Consider the following 13,919-nt stretch of genomic DNA (forward strand, 5'->3'; position numbering starts at 1 on the left):
CATCGCATGGATGGTGGTCCACCAGTGCCTCCCCACCAGAGAGTTTCAACACAGGAGAGGCCTGGTGGCCAGAGCAAAATGCCCCAGAGACTCATGTGTTTATGACGAAACCACCTTGCACCTTATGTGGAATTGCCCATTTGCACAGGAACTTTGGCACAAAGTTGGGATTCTTTTAAAATGGACTTGCGGTTTAAGAGATTTTAACCATGAATATGTTTTATATGGCCTTTTTAAATGTCCGACCCCTCAACAGTATTGTATATGTTGGTGTATGATTAACTGTTTTAAAGACGCCCTTTGGAAGGCACGCAATATTTTACTTTTTAAACGTGACGCTATTTCTGTGAAGGATTGTCTTAAAATTGCTTTTAGCCAGATGTATATTTATTACTTGAGGGATGTCAAATGTATTGGGAGAAGGGATGCCAATCGTATATGGGGTTTTTATGGGTGGAATTCTGTGTTTTAATAATGTACTGTTTGTGTTGTTGTTTTTGATTGTAAACCATCTTTTACGCACTTAATAAAATATGTTGAAACCTGATCTGTTCTTATCAGTTTAATATCTGATACGTCCCCTATCTGGGGACCATATATTAAATGGATTTTTAGAACAGGGAGATGGAAAAAGAGCTTGCTCTGTCCACTCCACGCATTGACCTGGTATTGCAGTATCTCCAGGACCGGTGCACCCCTTCTTTAATGCAGTTTCTAAAATCAGAAAGAATTGAATTCAATGTTTTTTGTTCATTTTGCTTGTTTGTCGGATTTTGGGATGGACTCTTTGGCTTTGCTTTTCTTCTCCTCATTGGATTTTTCATGTTCAAAGTTGCAGAAGCCAGATTACAAGCTCATTTTGGTTCAACTTCAGCAACTGTGCATTGCATTGCCATGTAATGTGATGCAATGCTATCTTTCTAGCTCTCCCTTTTTACTTCCTTTTGGATAAACAGACATATTAGGCAAGCATTTTGGAGCTTTCACCTAAATAACTACAGGTGGTGAGATAAGCTGCACAATATAATTGACCTTTCAGTATATTGTTGCACACACACCATCTATTTAGCAAATGCCCTTGTTATCAACAGCAGCCTTTTAAACTCACCTGAGCTAACAGGTATGTGCGCTGGTTACTCTGCTGCGCTTAAAATATCTTTTTTGGTTTGCTACAATGCCTTTTCTGAAACGTTGTCTCCTTCTGCTGGAACACTGACTTCTTTCATTTAATGCCTGCAGACTATAAAAGAGAACCCAACCCAAAAAGTTTGGTTGATTAGTCTGTGGCATTCTGTTAAACTGTTGCTTATGGCGGTCTCTGTGAGCTTCTCAGCGACATTCAGCCAGCCAGGTATCCTGCCTGCAGTAGATGGAATGTGGCAATGGAACGCTGGCTGCGCGTGTCATAATAGGCTCTGAGCCTTTATATACCTGTGCACAGCAGCAGCCACCTTCAGTCTGCTGCTGGACAGCCAGCAGCAGCAGCAGCAGGAGAGGTATGTAATCAGGAGCCCTCCTGCTAAGGGTAGACAGCTGCTCGTTCCACCCCACCCCCCGCCTTAATTGGTTGTCCTCCCTTCCAACGGTGTTGAGGCGGGTGGGAACAGCAGGGGGTGAAGGTGCTGTGTTTAAAGAGGTGGAGTTATGCAGATCTAAAACACGTGGATTGCAGCAGCAGCAAGCCGAAAAATGCAGGCATGTAAGGGATCTAGAGGTTGACAACATGTCTTCTTAACGGGAGTCCAGGAGCTCATCTCCACAAATGGACTTTTCAGGATCCTTGGGTGGCTCCGTAGTTTGAAACCAATTCTGGTTATCGCTTCTCGGCCTTTTGGCTAAGATCAAGTGTAGTATCTGTTCTTATCAGTTTAATATCTGATACGTCCCCTATCTGGGGACCATATATTAAATGGATTTTTAGAACAGGGAGATGGAAAAAGAGCTTGCTCTGTCCACTCCACGCATTGACCTGGTATTGCAGTATCTCCAGGATCGGTGCACCCCTTCTTTAATGCAGTTTCTAAAATCAGAAAGAATTGAATTCAATGTTTTTTGTTCATTTTGCTTGTTTGTCGGATTTTGGGATGGACTCTTTGGCTTTGCTTTTCTTCTCCTCATTGGATTTTTCATGTTCAAAGTTGCAGAAGCCAGATTACAAGCTCATTTTGGTTCAACTTCAGCAACTGTGCATTGCATTGCCATGTAATGTGATGCAATGCTATCTTTCTAGCTCTCCCTTTTTACTTCCTTTTGGATAAACAGACATATTAGGCAAGCATTTTGGAGCTTTCACCTAAATAACTACAGGTGGTGAGATAAGCTGCACAATATAATTGACCTTTCAGTATATTGTTGCACACACACCATCTATTTAGCAAATGCCCTTGTTATCAACAGCAGCCTTTTAAACTCACCTGAGCTAACAGGTATGTGCGCTGGTTACTCTGCTGCGCTTAAAATTTCTTTTTTGGTTTGCTACAATGCCTTTTCTGAAACGTTGTCTCCTTCTGCTGGAACACTGACTTCTTTCATTTAATGCCTGCAGACTATAAAAGAGAACCCAACCCAAAAAGTTTGGTTGATTAGTCTGTGGCATTCTGTTAAACTGTTGCTTATGGCGGTCTCTGTGAGCTTCTCAGCGACATTCAGCCAGCCAGGTATCCTGCCTGCAGTAGATGGAATGTGGCAATGGAACGCTGGCTGCGCGTGTCATAATAGGCTCTGAGCCTTTATATACCTGTGCACAGCAGCAGCCACCTTCAGTCTGCTGCTGGACAGCCAGCAGCAGCAGCAGCAGGAGAGGTATGTAATCAGGAGCCCTCCTGCTAAGGGTAGACAGCTGCTCGTTCCACCCCACCCCCCGCCTTAATTGGTTCTCCTCCCTTCCAACGGTGTTGAGGCGGGTGGGAACAGCAGGGGGTGAAGGTGCTGTGTTTAAAGAGGTGGAGTTATGCAGATCTAAAACGCGTGGATTGCAGCAGCAGCAAGCCGAAAAGTGCAGGCATGTAAGGGATCTAGAGGTTGACAACATGTCTTCTTAACGGGAGTCCAGGAGCTCATCTCCACAAATGGACTTTTCAGGATCCTTGGGTGGCTCCGTAGTTTGAAACCAATTCTGGTTATCGCTTCTCGGCCTTTTGGCTAAGATCAAGTGTAGTATCTGTTCTTATCAGTTTAATATCTGATACGTCCCCTATCTGGGGACCATATATTAAATGGATTTTTAGAACAGGGAGATGGAAAAAGAGCTTGCTCTGTCCACTCCACGCATTGACCTGGTATTGCAGTATCTCCAGGACCGGTGCACCCCTTCTTTAATGCAGTTTCTAAAATCAGAAAGAATTGAATTCAATGTTTTTTGTTCATTTTGCTTGTTTGTCGGATTTTGGGATGGACTCTTTGGCTTTGCTTTTCTTCTCCTCATTGGATTTTTCATGTTCAAAGTTGCAGAAGCCAGATTACAAGCTCATTTTGGTTCAACTTCAGCAACTGTGCATTGCATTGCCATGTAATGTGATGCAATGCTATCTTTCTAGCTCTCCCTTTTTACTTCCTTTTGGATAAACAGACATATTAGGCAAGCATTTTGGAGCTTTCACCTAAATAACTACAGGTGGTGAGATAAGCTGCACAATATAATTGACCTTTCAGTATATTGTTGCACACACACCATCTATTTAGCAAATGCCCTTGTTATCAACAGCAGCCTTTTAAACTCACCTGAGCTAACAGGTATGTGCGCTGGTTACTCTGCTGCGCTTAAAATTTCTTTTTTGGTTTGCTACAATGCCTTTTCTGAAACGTTGTCTCCTTCTGCTGGAACACTGACTTCTTTCATTTAATGCCTGCAGACTATAAAAGAGAACCCAACCCAAAAAGTTTGGTTGATTAGTCTGTGGCATTCTGTTAAACTGTTGCTTATGGCGGTCTCTGTGAGCTTCTCAGCGACATTCAGCCAGCCAGGTATCCTGCCTGCAGTAGATGGAATGTGGCAATGGAACGCTGGCTGCGCGTGTCATAATAGGCTCTGAGCCTTTATATACCTGTGCACAGCAGCAGCCACCTTCAGTCTGCTGCTGGACAGCCAGCAGCAGCAGCAGCAGGAGAGGTATGTAATCAGGAGCCCTCCTGCTAAGGGTAGACAGCTGCTCGTTCCACCCCACCCCCCGCCTTAATTGGTTCTCCTCCCTTCCAACGGTGTTGAGGCGGGTGGGAACAGCAGGGGGTGAAGGTGCTGTGTTTAAAGAGGTGGAGTTATGCAGATCTAAAACGCGTGGATTGCAGCAGCAGCAAGCCGAAAAGTGCAGGCATGTAAGGGATCTAGAGGTTGACAACATGTCTTCTTAACGGGAGTCCAGGAGCTCATCTCCACAAATAGACTTTTCAGGATCCTTGGGTGGCTCCGTAGTTTGAAACCAATTCTGGTTATCGCTTCTCGGCCTTTTGGCTAAGATCAAGTGTAGTATCTGTTCTTATCAGTTTAATATCTGATACGTCCCCTATCTGGGGACCATATATTAAATGGATTTTTAGAACAGGGAGATGGAAAAAGAGCTTGCTCTGTCCACTCCACGCATTGACCTGGTATTGCAGTATCTCCAGGACCGGTGCACCCCTTCTTTAATGCAGTTTCTAAAATCAGAAAGAATTGAATTCAATGTTTTTTGTTCATTTTGCTTGTTTGTCGGATTTTGGGATGGACTCTTTGGCTTTGCTTTTCTTCTCCTCATTGGATTTTTCATGTTCAAAGTTGCAGAAGCCAGATTACAAGCTCATTTTGGTTCAACTTCAGCAACTGTGCATTGCATTGCCATGTAATGTGATGCAATGCTATCTTTCTAGCTCTCCCTTTTTACTTCCTTTTGGATAAACAGACATATTAGGCAAGCATTTTGGAGCTTTCACCTAAATAACTACAGGTGGTGAGATAAGCTGCCCAATATAATTGACCTTTCAGTATATTGTTGCACACACACCATCTATTTAGCAAATGCCCTTGTTATCAACAGCAGCCTTTTAAACTCACCTGAGCTAACAGGTATGTGCGCTGGTTACTCTGCTGCGCTTAAAATTTCTTTTTTGGTTTGCTACAATGCCTTTTCTGAAACGTTGTCTCCTTCTGCTGGAACACTGACTTCTTTCATTTAATGCCTGCAGACTATAAAAGAGAACCCAACCCAAAAAGTTTGGTTGATTAGTCTGTGGCATTCTGTTAAACTGTTGCTTATGGCGGTCTCTGTGAGCTTCTCAGCGACATTCAGCCAGCCAGGTATCCTGCCTGCAGTAGATGGAATGTGGCAATGGAACGCTGGCTGCGCGTGTCATAATAGGCTCTGAGCCTTTATATACCTGTGCACAGCAGCAGCCACCTTCAGTCTGCTGCTGGACAGCCAGCAGCAGCAGCAGCAGGAGAGGTATGTAATCAGGAGCCCTCCTGCTAAGGGTAGACAGCTGCTCGTTCCACCCCACCCCCCGCCTTAATTGGTTCTCCTCCCTTCCAACGGTGTTGAGGCGGGTGGGAACAGCAGGGGGTGAAGGTGCTGTGTTTAAAGAGGTGGAGTTATGCAGATCTAAAACGCGTGCATTGCAGCAGCAGCAAGCCGAAAAGTGCAGGCATGTAAGGGATCTAGAGGTTGACAACATGTCTTCTTAACGGGAGTCCAGGAGCTCATCTCCACAAATGGACTTTTCAGGATCCTTGGGTGGCTCCGTAGTTTGAAACCAATTCTGGTTATCGCTTCTCGGCCTTTTGGCTAAGATCAAGTGTAGTATCTGTTCTTATCAGTTTAATATCTGATACGTCCCCTATCTGGGGACCATATATTAAATGGATTTTTAGAACAGGGAGATGGAAAAAGAGCTTGCTCTGTCCACTCCACGCATTGACCTGGTATTGCAGTATCTCCAGGACCGGTGCACCCCTTCTTTAATGCAGTTTCTAAAATCAGAAAGAATTGAATTCAATGTTTTTTGTTCATTTTGCTTGTTTGTCGGATTTTGGGATGGACTCTTTGGCTTTGCTTTTCTTCTCCTCATTGGATTTTTCATGTTCAAAGTTGCAGAAGCCAGATTACAAGCTCATTTTGGTTCAACTTCAGCAACTGTGCATTGCATTGCCATGTAATGTGATGCAATGCTATCTCTTTAGCTCTCCCTTTTTACTTCCTTTTGGATAAACAGACATATTAGGCAAGCATTTTGGAGCTTTCACCTAAATAACTACAGGTGGTGAGATAAGCTGCACAATATAATTGACCTTTCAGTATATTGTTGCACACACACCATCTATTTAGCAAATGCCCTTGTTATCAACAGCAGCCTTTTAAACTCACCTGAGCTAACAGGTATGTGCGCTGGTTACTCTGCTGCGCTTAAAATTTCTTTTTTGGTTTGCTACAATGCCTTTTCTGAAACGTTGTCTCCTTCTGCTGGAACACTGACTTCTTTCATTTAATGCCTGCAGACTATAAAAGAGAACCCAACCCAAAAAGTTTGGTTGATTAGTCTATGGCATTCTGTTAAACTGTTGCTTATGGCGGTCTCTGTGAGCTTCTCAGCGACATTCAGCCAGCCAGGTATCCTGCCTGCAGTAGATGGAATGTGGCAATGGAACGCTGGCTGCGCGTGTCATAATAGGCTCTGAGCCTTTATATACCTGTGCACAGCAGCAACCACCTTCAGTCTGCTGCTGGACAGCCAGCAGCAGCAGCAGCAGGAGAGGTATGTAATCAGGAGCCCTCCTGCTAAGGGTAGACAGCTGCTCGTTCCACCCCACCCCCCGCCTTAATTGGTTCTCCTCCCTTCCAACGGTGTTGAGGCGGGTGGGAACAGCAGGGGGTGAAGGTGCTGTGTTTAAAGAGGTGGAGTTATGCAGATCTAAAACGCGTGGATTGCAGCAGCAGCAAGCCGAAAAGTGCAGGCATGTAAGGGATCTAGAGGTTGACAACATGTCTTCTTAACGGGAGTCCAGGAGCTCATCTCCACAAATGGACTTTTCAGGATCCTTGGGTGGCTCTGTAGTTTGAAACCAATTCTGGTTATCGCTTCTCGGCCTTTTGGCTAAGATCAAGTGTAGTATCTGTTCTTATCAGTTTAATATCTGATACGTCCCCTATCTGGGGACCATATATTAAATGGATTTTTAGAACAGGGAGATGGAAAAAGAGCTTGCTCTGTCCACTCCACGCATTGACCTGGTATTGCAGTATCTCCAGGACCGGTGCACCCCTTCTTTAATGCAGTTTCTAAAATCAGAAAGAATTGAATTCAATGTTTTTTGTTCATTTTGCTTGTTTGTCGGATTTTGGGATGGACTCTTTGGCTTTGCTTTTCTTCTCCTCATTGGATTTTTCATGTTCAAAGTTGCAGAAGCCAGATTACAAGCTCATTTTGGTTCAACTTCAGCAACTGTGCATTGCATTGCCATGTAATGTGATGCAATGCTATCTCTTTAGCTCTCCCTTTTTACTTCCTTTTGGATAAACAGACATATTAGGCAAGCATTTTGGAGCTTTCACCTAAATAACTACAGGTGGTGAGATAAGCTGCACAATATAATTGACCTTTCAGTATATTGTTGCACACACACCATCTATTTAGCAAATGCCCTTGTTATCAACAGCAGCCTTTTAAACTCACCTGAGCTAACAGGTATGTGCGCTGGTTACTCTGCTGCGCTTAAAATTTCTTTTTTGGTTTGCTACAATGCCTTTTCTGAAACGTTGTCTCCTTCTGCTGGAACACTGACTTCTTTCATTTAATGCCTGCAGACTATAAAAGAGAACCCAACCCAAAAAGTTTGGTTGATTAGTCTATGGCATTCTGTTAAACTGTTGCTTATGGCGGTCTCTGTGAGCTTCTCAGCGACATTCAGCCAGCCAGGTATCCTGCCTGCAGTAGATGGAATGTGGCAATGGAACGCTGGCTGCGCGTGTCATAATAGGCTCTGAGCCTTTATATACCTGTGCACAGCAGCAGCCACCTTCAGTCTGCTGCTGGACAGCCAGCAGCAGCAGCAGCAGGAGAGGTATGTAATCAGGAGCCCTCCTGCTAAGGGTAGACAGCTGCTCGTTCCACCCCACCCCCCGCCTTAATTGGTTCTCCTCCCTTCCAACGGTGTTGAGGCGGGTGGGAACAGCAGGGGGTGAAGGTGCTGTGTTTAAAGAGGTGGAGTTATGCAGATCTAAAACGCGTGGATTGCAGCAGCAGCAAGCCGAAAAGTGCAGGCATGTAAGGGATCTAGAGGTTGACAACATGTCTTCTTAACGGGAGTCCAGGAGCTCATCTCCACAAATGGACTTTTCAGGATCCTTGGGTGGCTCCGTAGTTTGAAACCAATTCTGGTTATCGCTTCTCGGCCTTTTGGCTAAGATCAAGTGTAGTATCTGTTCTTATCAGTTTAATATCTGATACGTCCCCTATCTGGGGACCATATATTAAATGGATTTTTAGAACAGGGAGATGGAAAAAGAGCTTGCTCTGTCCACTCCACGCATTGACCTGGTATTGCAGTATCTCCAGGACCGGTGCACCCCTTCTTTAATGCAGTTTCTAAAATCAGAAAGAATTGAATTCAATGTTTTTTGTTCATTTTGCTTGTTTGTCGGATTTTGGGATGGACTCTTTGGCTTTGCTTTTCTTCTCCTCATTGGATTTTTCATGTTCAAGGTTGCAGAAGCCAGATTACAAGCTCATTTTGGTTCAACTTCAGCAACTGTGCATTGCATTGCCATGTAATGTGATGCAATGCTATCTTTCTAGCTCTCCCTTTTTACTTCCTTTTGGATAAACAGACATATTAGGCAAGCATTTTGGAGCTTTCACCTAAATAACTACAGGTGGTGAGATAAGCTGCACAATATAATTGACCTTTCAGTATATTGTTGCACACACACCATCTATTTAGCAAATGCCCTTGTTATCAACAGCAGCCTTTTAAACTCACCTGAGCTAACAGGTATGTGCGCTGGTTACTCTGCTGCGCTTAAAATTTCTTTTTTGGTTTGCTACAATGCCTTTTCTGAAACGTTGTCTCCTTCTGCTGGAACACTGACTTCTTTCATTTAATGCCTGCAGACTATAAAAGAGAACCCAACCCAAAAAGTTTGGTTGATTAGTCTGTGGCATTCTGTTAAACTGTTGCTTATGGCGGTCTCTGTGAGCTTCTCAGCGACATTCAGCCAGCCAGGTATCCTGCCTGCAGTAGATGGAATGTGGCAATGGAACGCTGGCTGCGCGTGTCATAATAGGCTCTGAGCCTTTATATACCTGTGCACAGCAGCAGCCACCTTCAGTCTGCTGCTGGACAGCCAGCAGCAGCAGCAGGAGAGGTATGTAATCAGGAGCCCTCCTGCTAAGGGTAGACAGCTGCTCGTTCCACCCCACCCCCCGCCTTAATTGGTTCTCCTCCCTTCCAACGGTGTTGAGGCGGGTGGGAACAGCAGGGGGTGAAGGTGCTGTGTTTAAAGAGGTGGAGTTATGCAGATCTAAAACGCGTGGATTGCAGCAGCAGCAAGCCGAAAAGTGCAGGCATGTAAGGGATCTAGAGGTTGACAACATGTCTTCTTAACGGGAGTCCAGGAGCTCATCTCCACAAATGGACTTTTCAGGATCCTTGGGTGGCTCCGTAGTTTGAAACCAATTCTGGTTATCGCTTCTCGGCCTTTTGGCTAAGATCAAGTGTAGCATCTGTTCTTATCAGTTTAATATCTGATACGTCCCCTATCTGGGGACCATATATTAAATGGATTTTTAGAACAGGGAGATGGAAAAAGAGCTTGCTCTGTCCACTCCACGCATTGACCTGGTATTGTAGTATCTCCAGGACCGGTGCACCCCTTCTTTAATGCAGTTTCTAAAATCAGAAAGAATTGAATTCAATGTTTTTTGTTCATTTTGCTTGTTTGTCGGATTTTGGGATGGACTCTTTGGCTTTGCTTTTCTTCTCCTCATTGGATTTTTCATGTTCAAAGTTGCAGAAGCCAGATTACAAGCTCATTTTGGTTCAACTTCAGCAACTGTGCATTGCATTGCCATGTAATGTGATGCAATGCTATCTTTCTAGCTCTACCTTTTTACTTCCTTTTGGATAAACAGACATATTAGGCAAGCATTTTGGAGCTTTCACCTAAATAACTACAGGTGGTGAGATAAGCTGCACAATATAATTGACCTTTCAGTATATTGTTGCACACACACCATCTATTTAGCAAATGCCCTTGTTATCAACAGCAGCCTTTTAAACTCACCTGAGCTAACAGGTATGTGCACTGGTTACTCTGCTGCGCTTACAATTTCTTTTTTGGTTTGCTACAATGCCTTTTCTGAAACGTTGTCTCCTTCTGCTGGAACACTGACTTCTTTCATTTAATGCCTGCAGACTATAAAAGAGAACCCAACCCAAAAAGTTTGGTTGATTAGTCTGTGGCATTCTGTTAAACTGTTGCTTATGGCGGTCTCTGTGAGCTTCTCAGCGACATTCAGCCAGCCAGGTATCCTGCCTGCAGTAGATGGAATGTGGCAATGGAACGCTGGCTGCGCGTGTCATAATAGGCTCTGAGCCTTTATATACCTGTGCACAGCAGCAGCCACCTTCAGTCTGCTGCTGGACAGCCAGCAGCAGCAGCAGCAGGAGAGGTATGTAATCAGGAGCCCTCCTGCTAAGGGTAGACAGCTGCTCGTTCCACCCCACCCCCCGCCTTAATTGGTTCTCCTCCCTTCCAACGGTGTTGAGGCGGGTGGGAACAGCAGGGGGTGAAGGTGCTGTGTTTAAAGAGGTGGAGTTATGCAGATCTAAAACGCGTGGATTGCAGCAGCAGCAAGCCGAAAAGTGCAGGCATGTAAGGGATCTAGAGGTTGACAACATGTCTTCTTAACGGGAGTCCAGGAGCTCATCTCCACAAATGGACTTTTCAGGATCCTTGGGTGGCTCCGTAGTTTGAAACCAATTCTGGTTATCGCTTCTCGGCCTTTTGGCTAAGATCAAGTGTAGTATCTGTTCTTATCAGTTTAATATCTGATACGTCCCCTATCTGGGGACCATATATTAAATGGATTTTTAGAACAGGGAGATGGAAAAAGAGCTTGCTCTGTCCACTCCACGCATTGACCTGGTATTGCAGTATCTCCAGGACCGGTGCACCCCTTCTTTAATGCAGTTTCTAAAATCAGAAAGAATTGAATTCAATGTTTTTTGTTCATTTTGCTTGTTTGTCGGATTTTGGGATGGACTCTTTGGCTTTGCTTTTCTTCTCCTCATTGGATTTTTCATGTTCAAAGTTGCAGAAGCCAGATTACAAGCTCATTTTGGTTCAACTTCAGCAACTGTGCATTGCATTGCCATGTAATGTGATGCAATGCTATCTTTCTAGCTCTCCCTTTTTACTTCCTTTTGGATAAACAGACATATTAGGCAAGCATTTTGGAGCTTTCACCTAAATAACTACAGGTGGTGAGATAAGCTGCACAATATAATTGACCTTTCAGTATATTGTTGCACACACACCATCTATTTAGCAAATGCCCTTGTTATCAACAGCAGCCTTTTAAACTCACCTGAGCTAACAGGTATGTGCGCTGGTTACTCTGCTGCGCTTAAAATTTCTTTTTTGGTTTGCTACAATGCCTTTTCTGAAACGTTGTCTCCTTCTGCTGGAACACTGACTTCTTTCATTTAATGCCTGCAGACTATAAAAGAGAACCCAACCCAAAAAGTTTGGTTGATTAGTCTGTGGCATTCTGTTAAACTGTTGCTTATGGCGGTCTCTGTGAGCTTCTCAGCGACATTCAGCCAGCCAGGTATCCTGCCTGCAGTAGATGGAATGTGGCAATGGAACGCTGGCTGCGCGTGTCATAATAGGCTCTGAGCCTTTATATACCTGTGCACAGCAGCAGCCACCTTCAGTCTGCTGCTGGACAGCCAGCAGCAGCAGCAGCAGGAGAGGTATGTAATCAGGAGCCCTCCTGCTAAGGGTAGACAGCTGCTCGTTCCACCCCACCCCCCGCCTTAATTGGTTCTCCTCCCTTCCAACGGTGTTGAGGCGGGTGGGAACAGCAGGGGGTGAAGGTGCTGTGTTTAAAGAGGTGGAGTTATGCAGATCTAAAACGCGTGGATTGCAGCAGCAGCAAGCCGAAAAGTGCAGGCATGTAAGGGATCTAGAGGTTGACAACATGTCTTCTTAACGGGAGTCCAGGAGCTCATCTCCACAAATGGACTTTTCAGGATCCTTGGGTGGCTCCGTAGTTTGAAACCAATTCTGGTTATCGCTTCTCGGCCTTTTGGCTAAGATCAAGTGTAGTATCTGTTCTTATCAGTTTAATATCTGATACGTCCCCTATCTGGGGACCATATATTAAATGGATTTTTAGAACAGGGAGATGGAAAAAGAGCTTGCTCTGTCCACTCCATGCATTGACCTGGTATTGCAGTATCTCCAGGACCGGTGCACCCCTTCTTTAATGCAGTTTCTAAAATCAGAAAGAATTGAATTCAATGTTTTTTGTTCATTTTGCTTGTTTGTCGGATTTTGGGATGGACTCTTTGGCTTTGCTTTTCTTCTCCTCATTGGATTTTTCATGTTCAAAGTTGCAGAAGCCAGATTACAAGCTCATTTTGGTTCAACTTCAGCAACTGTGCATTGCATTGCCATGTAATGTGATGCAATGCTATCTTTCTAGCTCTCCCTTTTTACTTCCTTTTGGATAAACAGACATATTAGGCAAGCATTTTGGAGCTTTCACCTAAATAACTACAGGTGGTGAGATAAGCTGCACAATATAATTGACCTTTCAGTATATTGTTGCACACACACCATCTATTTAGCAAATGCCCTTGTTATCAACAGCAGCCTTTTAAACTCACCTGAGCTAACAGGTATGTGCGCTGGTTACTCTGCTGCGCTTAAAATTTCTTTTTTGGTTTGCTACAATGCCTTTTCTGAAACGTTGTCTCCTTCTGCTGGAACACTGACTTCTTTCATTTAATGCCTGCAGACTATAAAAGAGAACCCAACCCAAAAAGTTTGGTTGATTAGTCTGTGGCATTCTGTTAAACTGTTGCTTATGGCGGTCTCTGTGAGCTTCTCAGCGACATTCAGCCAGCCAGGTATCCTGCCTGCAGTAGATGGAATGTGGCAATGGAACGCTGGCTGCGCGTGTCATAATAGGCTCTGAGCCTTTATATACCTGTGCACAGCAGCAGCCACCTTCAGTCTGCTGCTGGACAGCCAGCAGCAGCAGCAGCAGGAGAGGTATGTAATCAGGAGCCCTCCTGCTAAGGGTAGACAGCTGCTCGTTCCACCCCACCCCCCGCCTTAATTGGTTCTCCTCCCTTCCAACGGTGTTGAGGTGGGTGGGAACAGCAGGGGGTGAAGGTGCTGTGTTTAAAGAGGTGGAGTTATGCAGATCTAAAACGCGTGGATTGCAGCAGCAGCAAGCCGAAAAGTGCAGGCATGTAAGGGATCTAGAGGTTGACAACATGTCTTCTTAACGGGAGTCCAGGAGCTCATCTCCACAAATGGACTTTTCAGGATCCTTGGGTGGCTCCGTAGTTTGAAACCAATTCTGGTTATCGCTTCTCGGCCTTTTGGCTAAGATCAAGTGTAGTATCTGTTCTTATCAGTTTAATATCTGATACGTCCCCTATCTGGGGACCATATATTAAATGGATTTTTAGAACAGGGAGATGGAAAAAGAGCTTGCTCTGTCCACTCCACGCATTGACCTGGTATTGCAGTATCTCCAGGACCGGTGCACCCCTTCTTTAATGCAGTTTCTAAAATCAGAAAGAATTGAATTCAATGTTTTTTGTTCATTTTGCTTGTTTGTCGGATTTTGGGATGGACTCTTTGGCTTTGCTTTTCTTCTCCTCATTGGATTTTTCATGTTCAAAGTTGCAGAAGCCAGATTACAAGCTCATTTTG

At 44.5% G+C, this 13,919-nt stretch overlaps 11 non-coding genes across 11 annotated transcripts; all 11 read left to right on the plus strand.

Moving 5' to 3' along the window:
- The first annotated feature begins 510 nt into the window (after positions 1-510).
- On the plus strand, positions 511-700 carry LOC141235764 (U2 spliceosomal RNA). The gene has a single exon (XR_012301526.1). It is a non-coding gene; the product is annotated as a U2 spliceosomal RNA (small nuclear RNA).
- Positions 701-1,815: 1,115 nt separating this feature from the next.
- Positions 1,816-2,006, plus strand: LOC141235474 (U2 spliceosomal RNA). Its single transcript, XR_012301247.1, has one exon. It is a non-coding gene; the product is annotated as a U2 spliceosomal RNA (small nuclear RNA).
- Positions 2,007-3,121: 1,115 nt separating this feature from the next.
- LOC141235629 (U2 spliceosomal RNA) lies at positions 3,122-3,312 on the plus strand. Its single transcript, XR_012301398.1, has one exon. It is a non-coding gene; the product is annotated as a U2 spliceosomal RNA (small nuclear RNA).
- A 1,115-nt stretch (positions 3,313-4,427) lies between these two features.
- LOC141235630 (U2 spliceosomal RNA) lies at positions 4,428-4,618 on the plus strand. The gene has a single exon (XR_012301399.1). It is a non-coding gene; the product is annotated as a U2 spliceosomal RNA (small nuclear RNA).
- Positions 4,619-5,733: 1,115 nt separating this feature from the next.
- LOC141235631 (U2 spliceosomal RNA) lies at positions 5,734-5,924 on the plus strand. Its single transcript, XR_012301400.1, has one exon. It is a non-coding gene; the product is annotated as a U2 spliceosomal RNA (small nuclear RNA).
- A 1,115-nt stretch (positions 5,925-7,039) lies between these two features.
- LOC141235632 (U2 spliceosomal RNA) lies at positions 7,040-7,230 on the plus strand. Its single transcript, XR_012301401.1, has one exon. It is a non-coding gene; the product is annotated as a U2 spliceosomal RNA (small nuclear RNA).
- Positions 7,231-8,345: 1,115 nt separating this feature from the next.
- Positions 8,346-8,536, plus strand: LOC141235634 (U2 spliceosomal RNA). Its single transcript, XR_012301403.1, has one exon. It is a non-coding gene; the product is annotated as a U2 spliceosomal RNA (small nuclear RNA).
- A 1,112-nt stretch (positions 8,537-9,648) lies between these two features.
- LOC141235711 (U2 spliceosomal RNA) lies at positions 9,649-9,839 on the plus strand. The gene has a single exon (XR_012301478.1). It is a non-coding gene; the product is annotated as a U2 spliceosomal RNA (small nuclear RNA).
- Positions 9,840-10,954: 1,115 nt separating this feature from the next.
- Positions 10,955-11,145, plus strand: LOC141235635 (U2 spliceosomal RNA). The gene has a single exon (XR_012301404.1). It is a non-coding gene; the product is annotated as a U2 spliceosomal RNA (small nuclear RNA).
- A 1,115-nt stretch (positions 11,146-12,260) lies between these two features.
- LOC141235673 (U2 spliceosomal RNA) lies at positions 12,261-12,451 on the plus strand. The gene has a single exon (XR_012301441.1). It is a non-coding gene; the product is annotated as a U2 spliceosomal RNA (small nuclear RNA).
- A 1,115-nt stretch (positions 12,452-13,566) lies between these two features.
- LOC141235637 (U2 spliceosomal RNA) lies at positions 13,567-13,757 on the plus strand. The gene has a single exon (XR_012301405.1). It is a non-coding gene; the product is annotated as a U2 spliceosomal RNA (small nuclear RNA).
- Positions 13,758-13,919: the final 162 nt, after the last annotated feature.

The sequence above is a fragment of the Phyllobates terribilis genome, unplaced genomic scaffold (genome assembly GCF_046119375.1).
Source record: "Phyllobates terribilis strain yellow unplaced genomic scaffold, ASM4611937v1 Scaffold_682__1_contigs__length_827410, whole genome shotgun sequence".
In the NCBI taxonomy this organism is placed as follows: Eukaryota; Metazoa; Chordata; class Amphibia; order Anura; family Dendrobatidae; genus Phyllobates; species Phyllobates terribilis.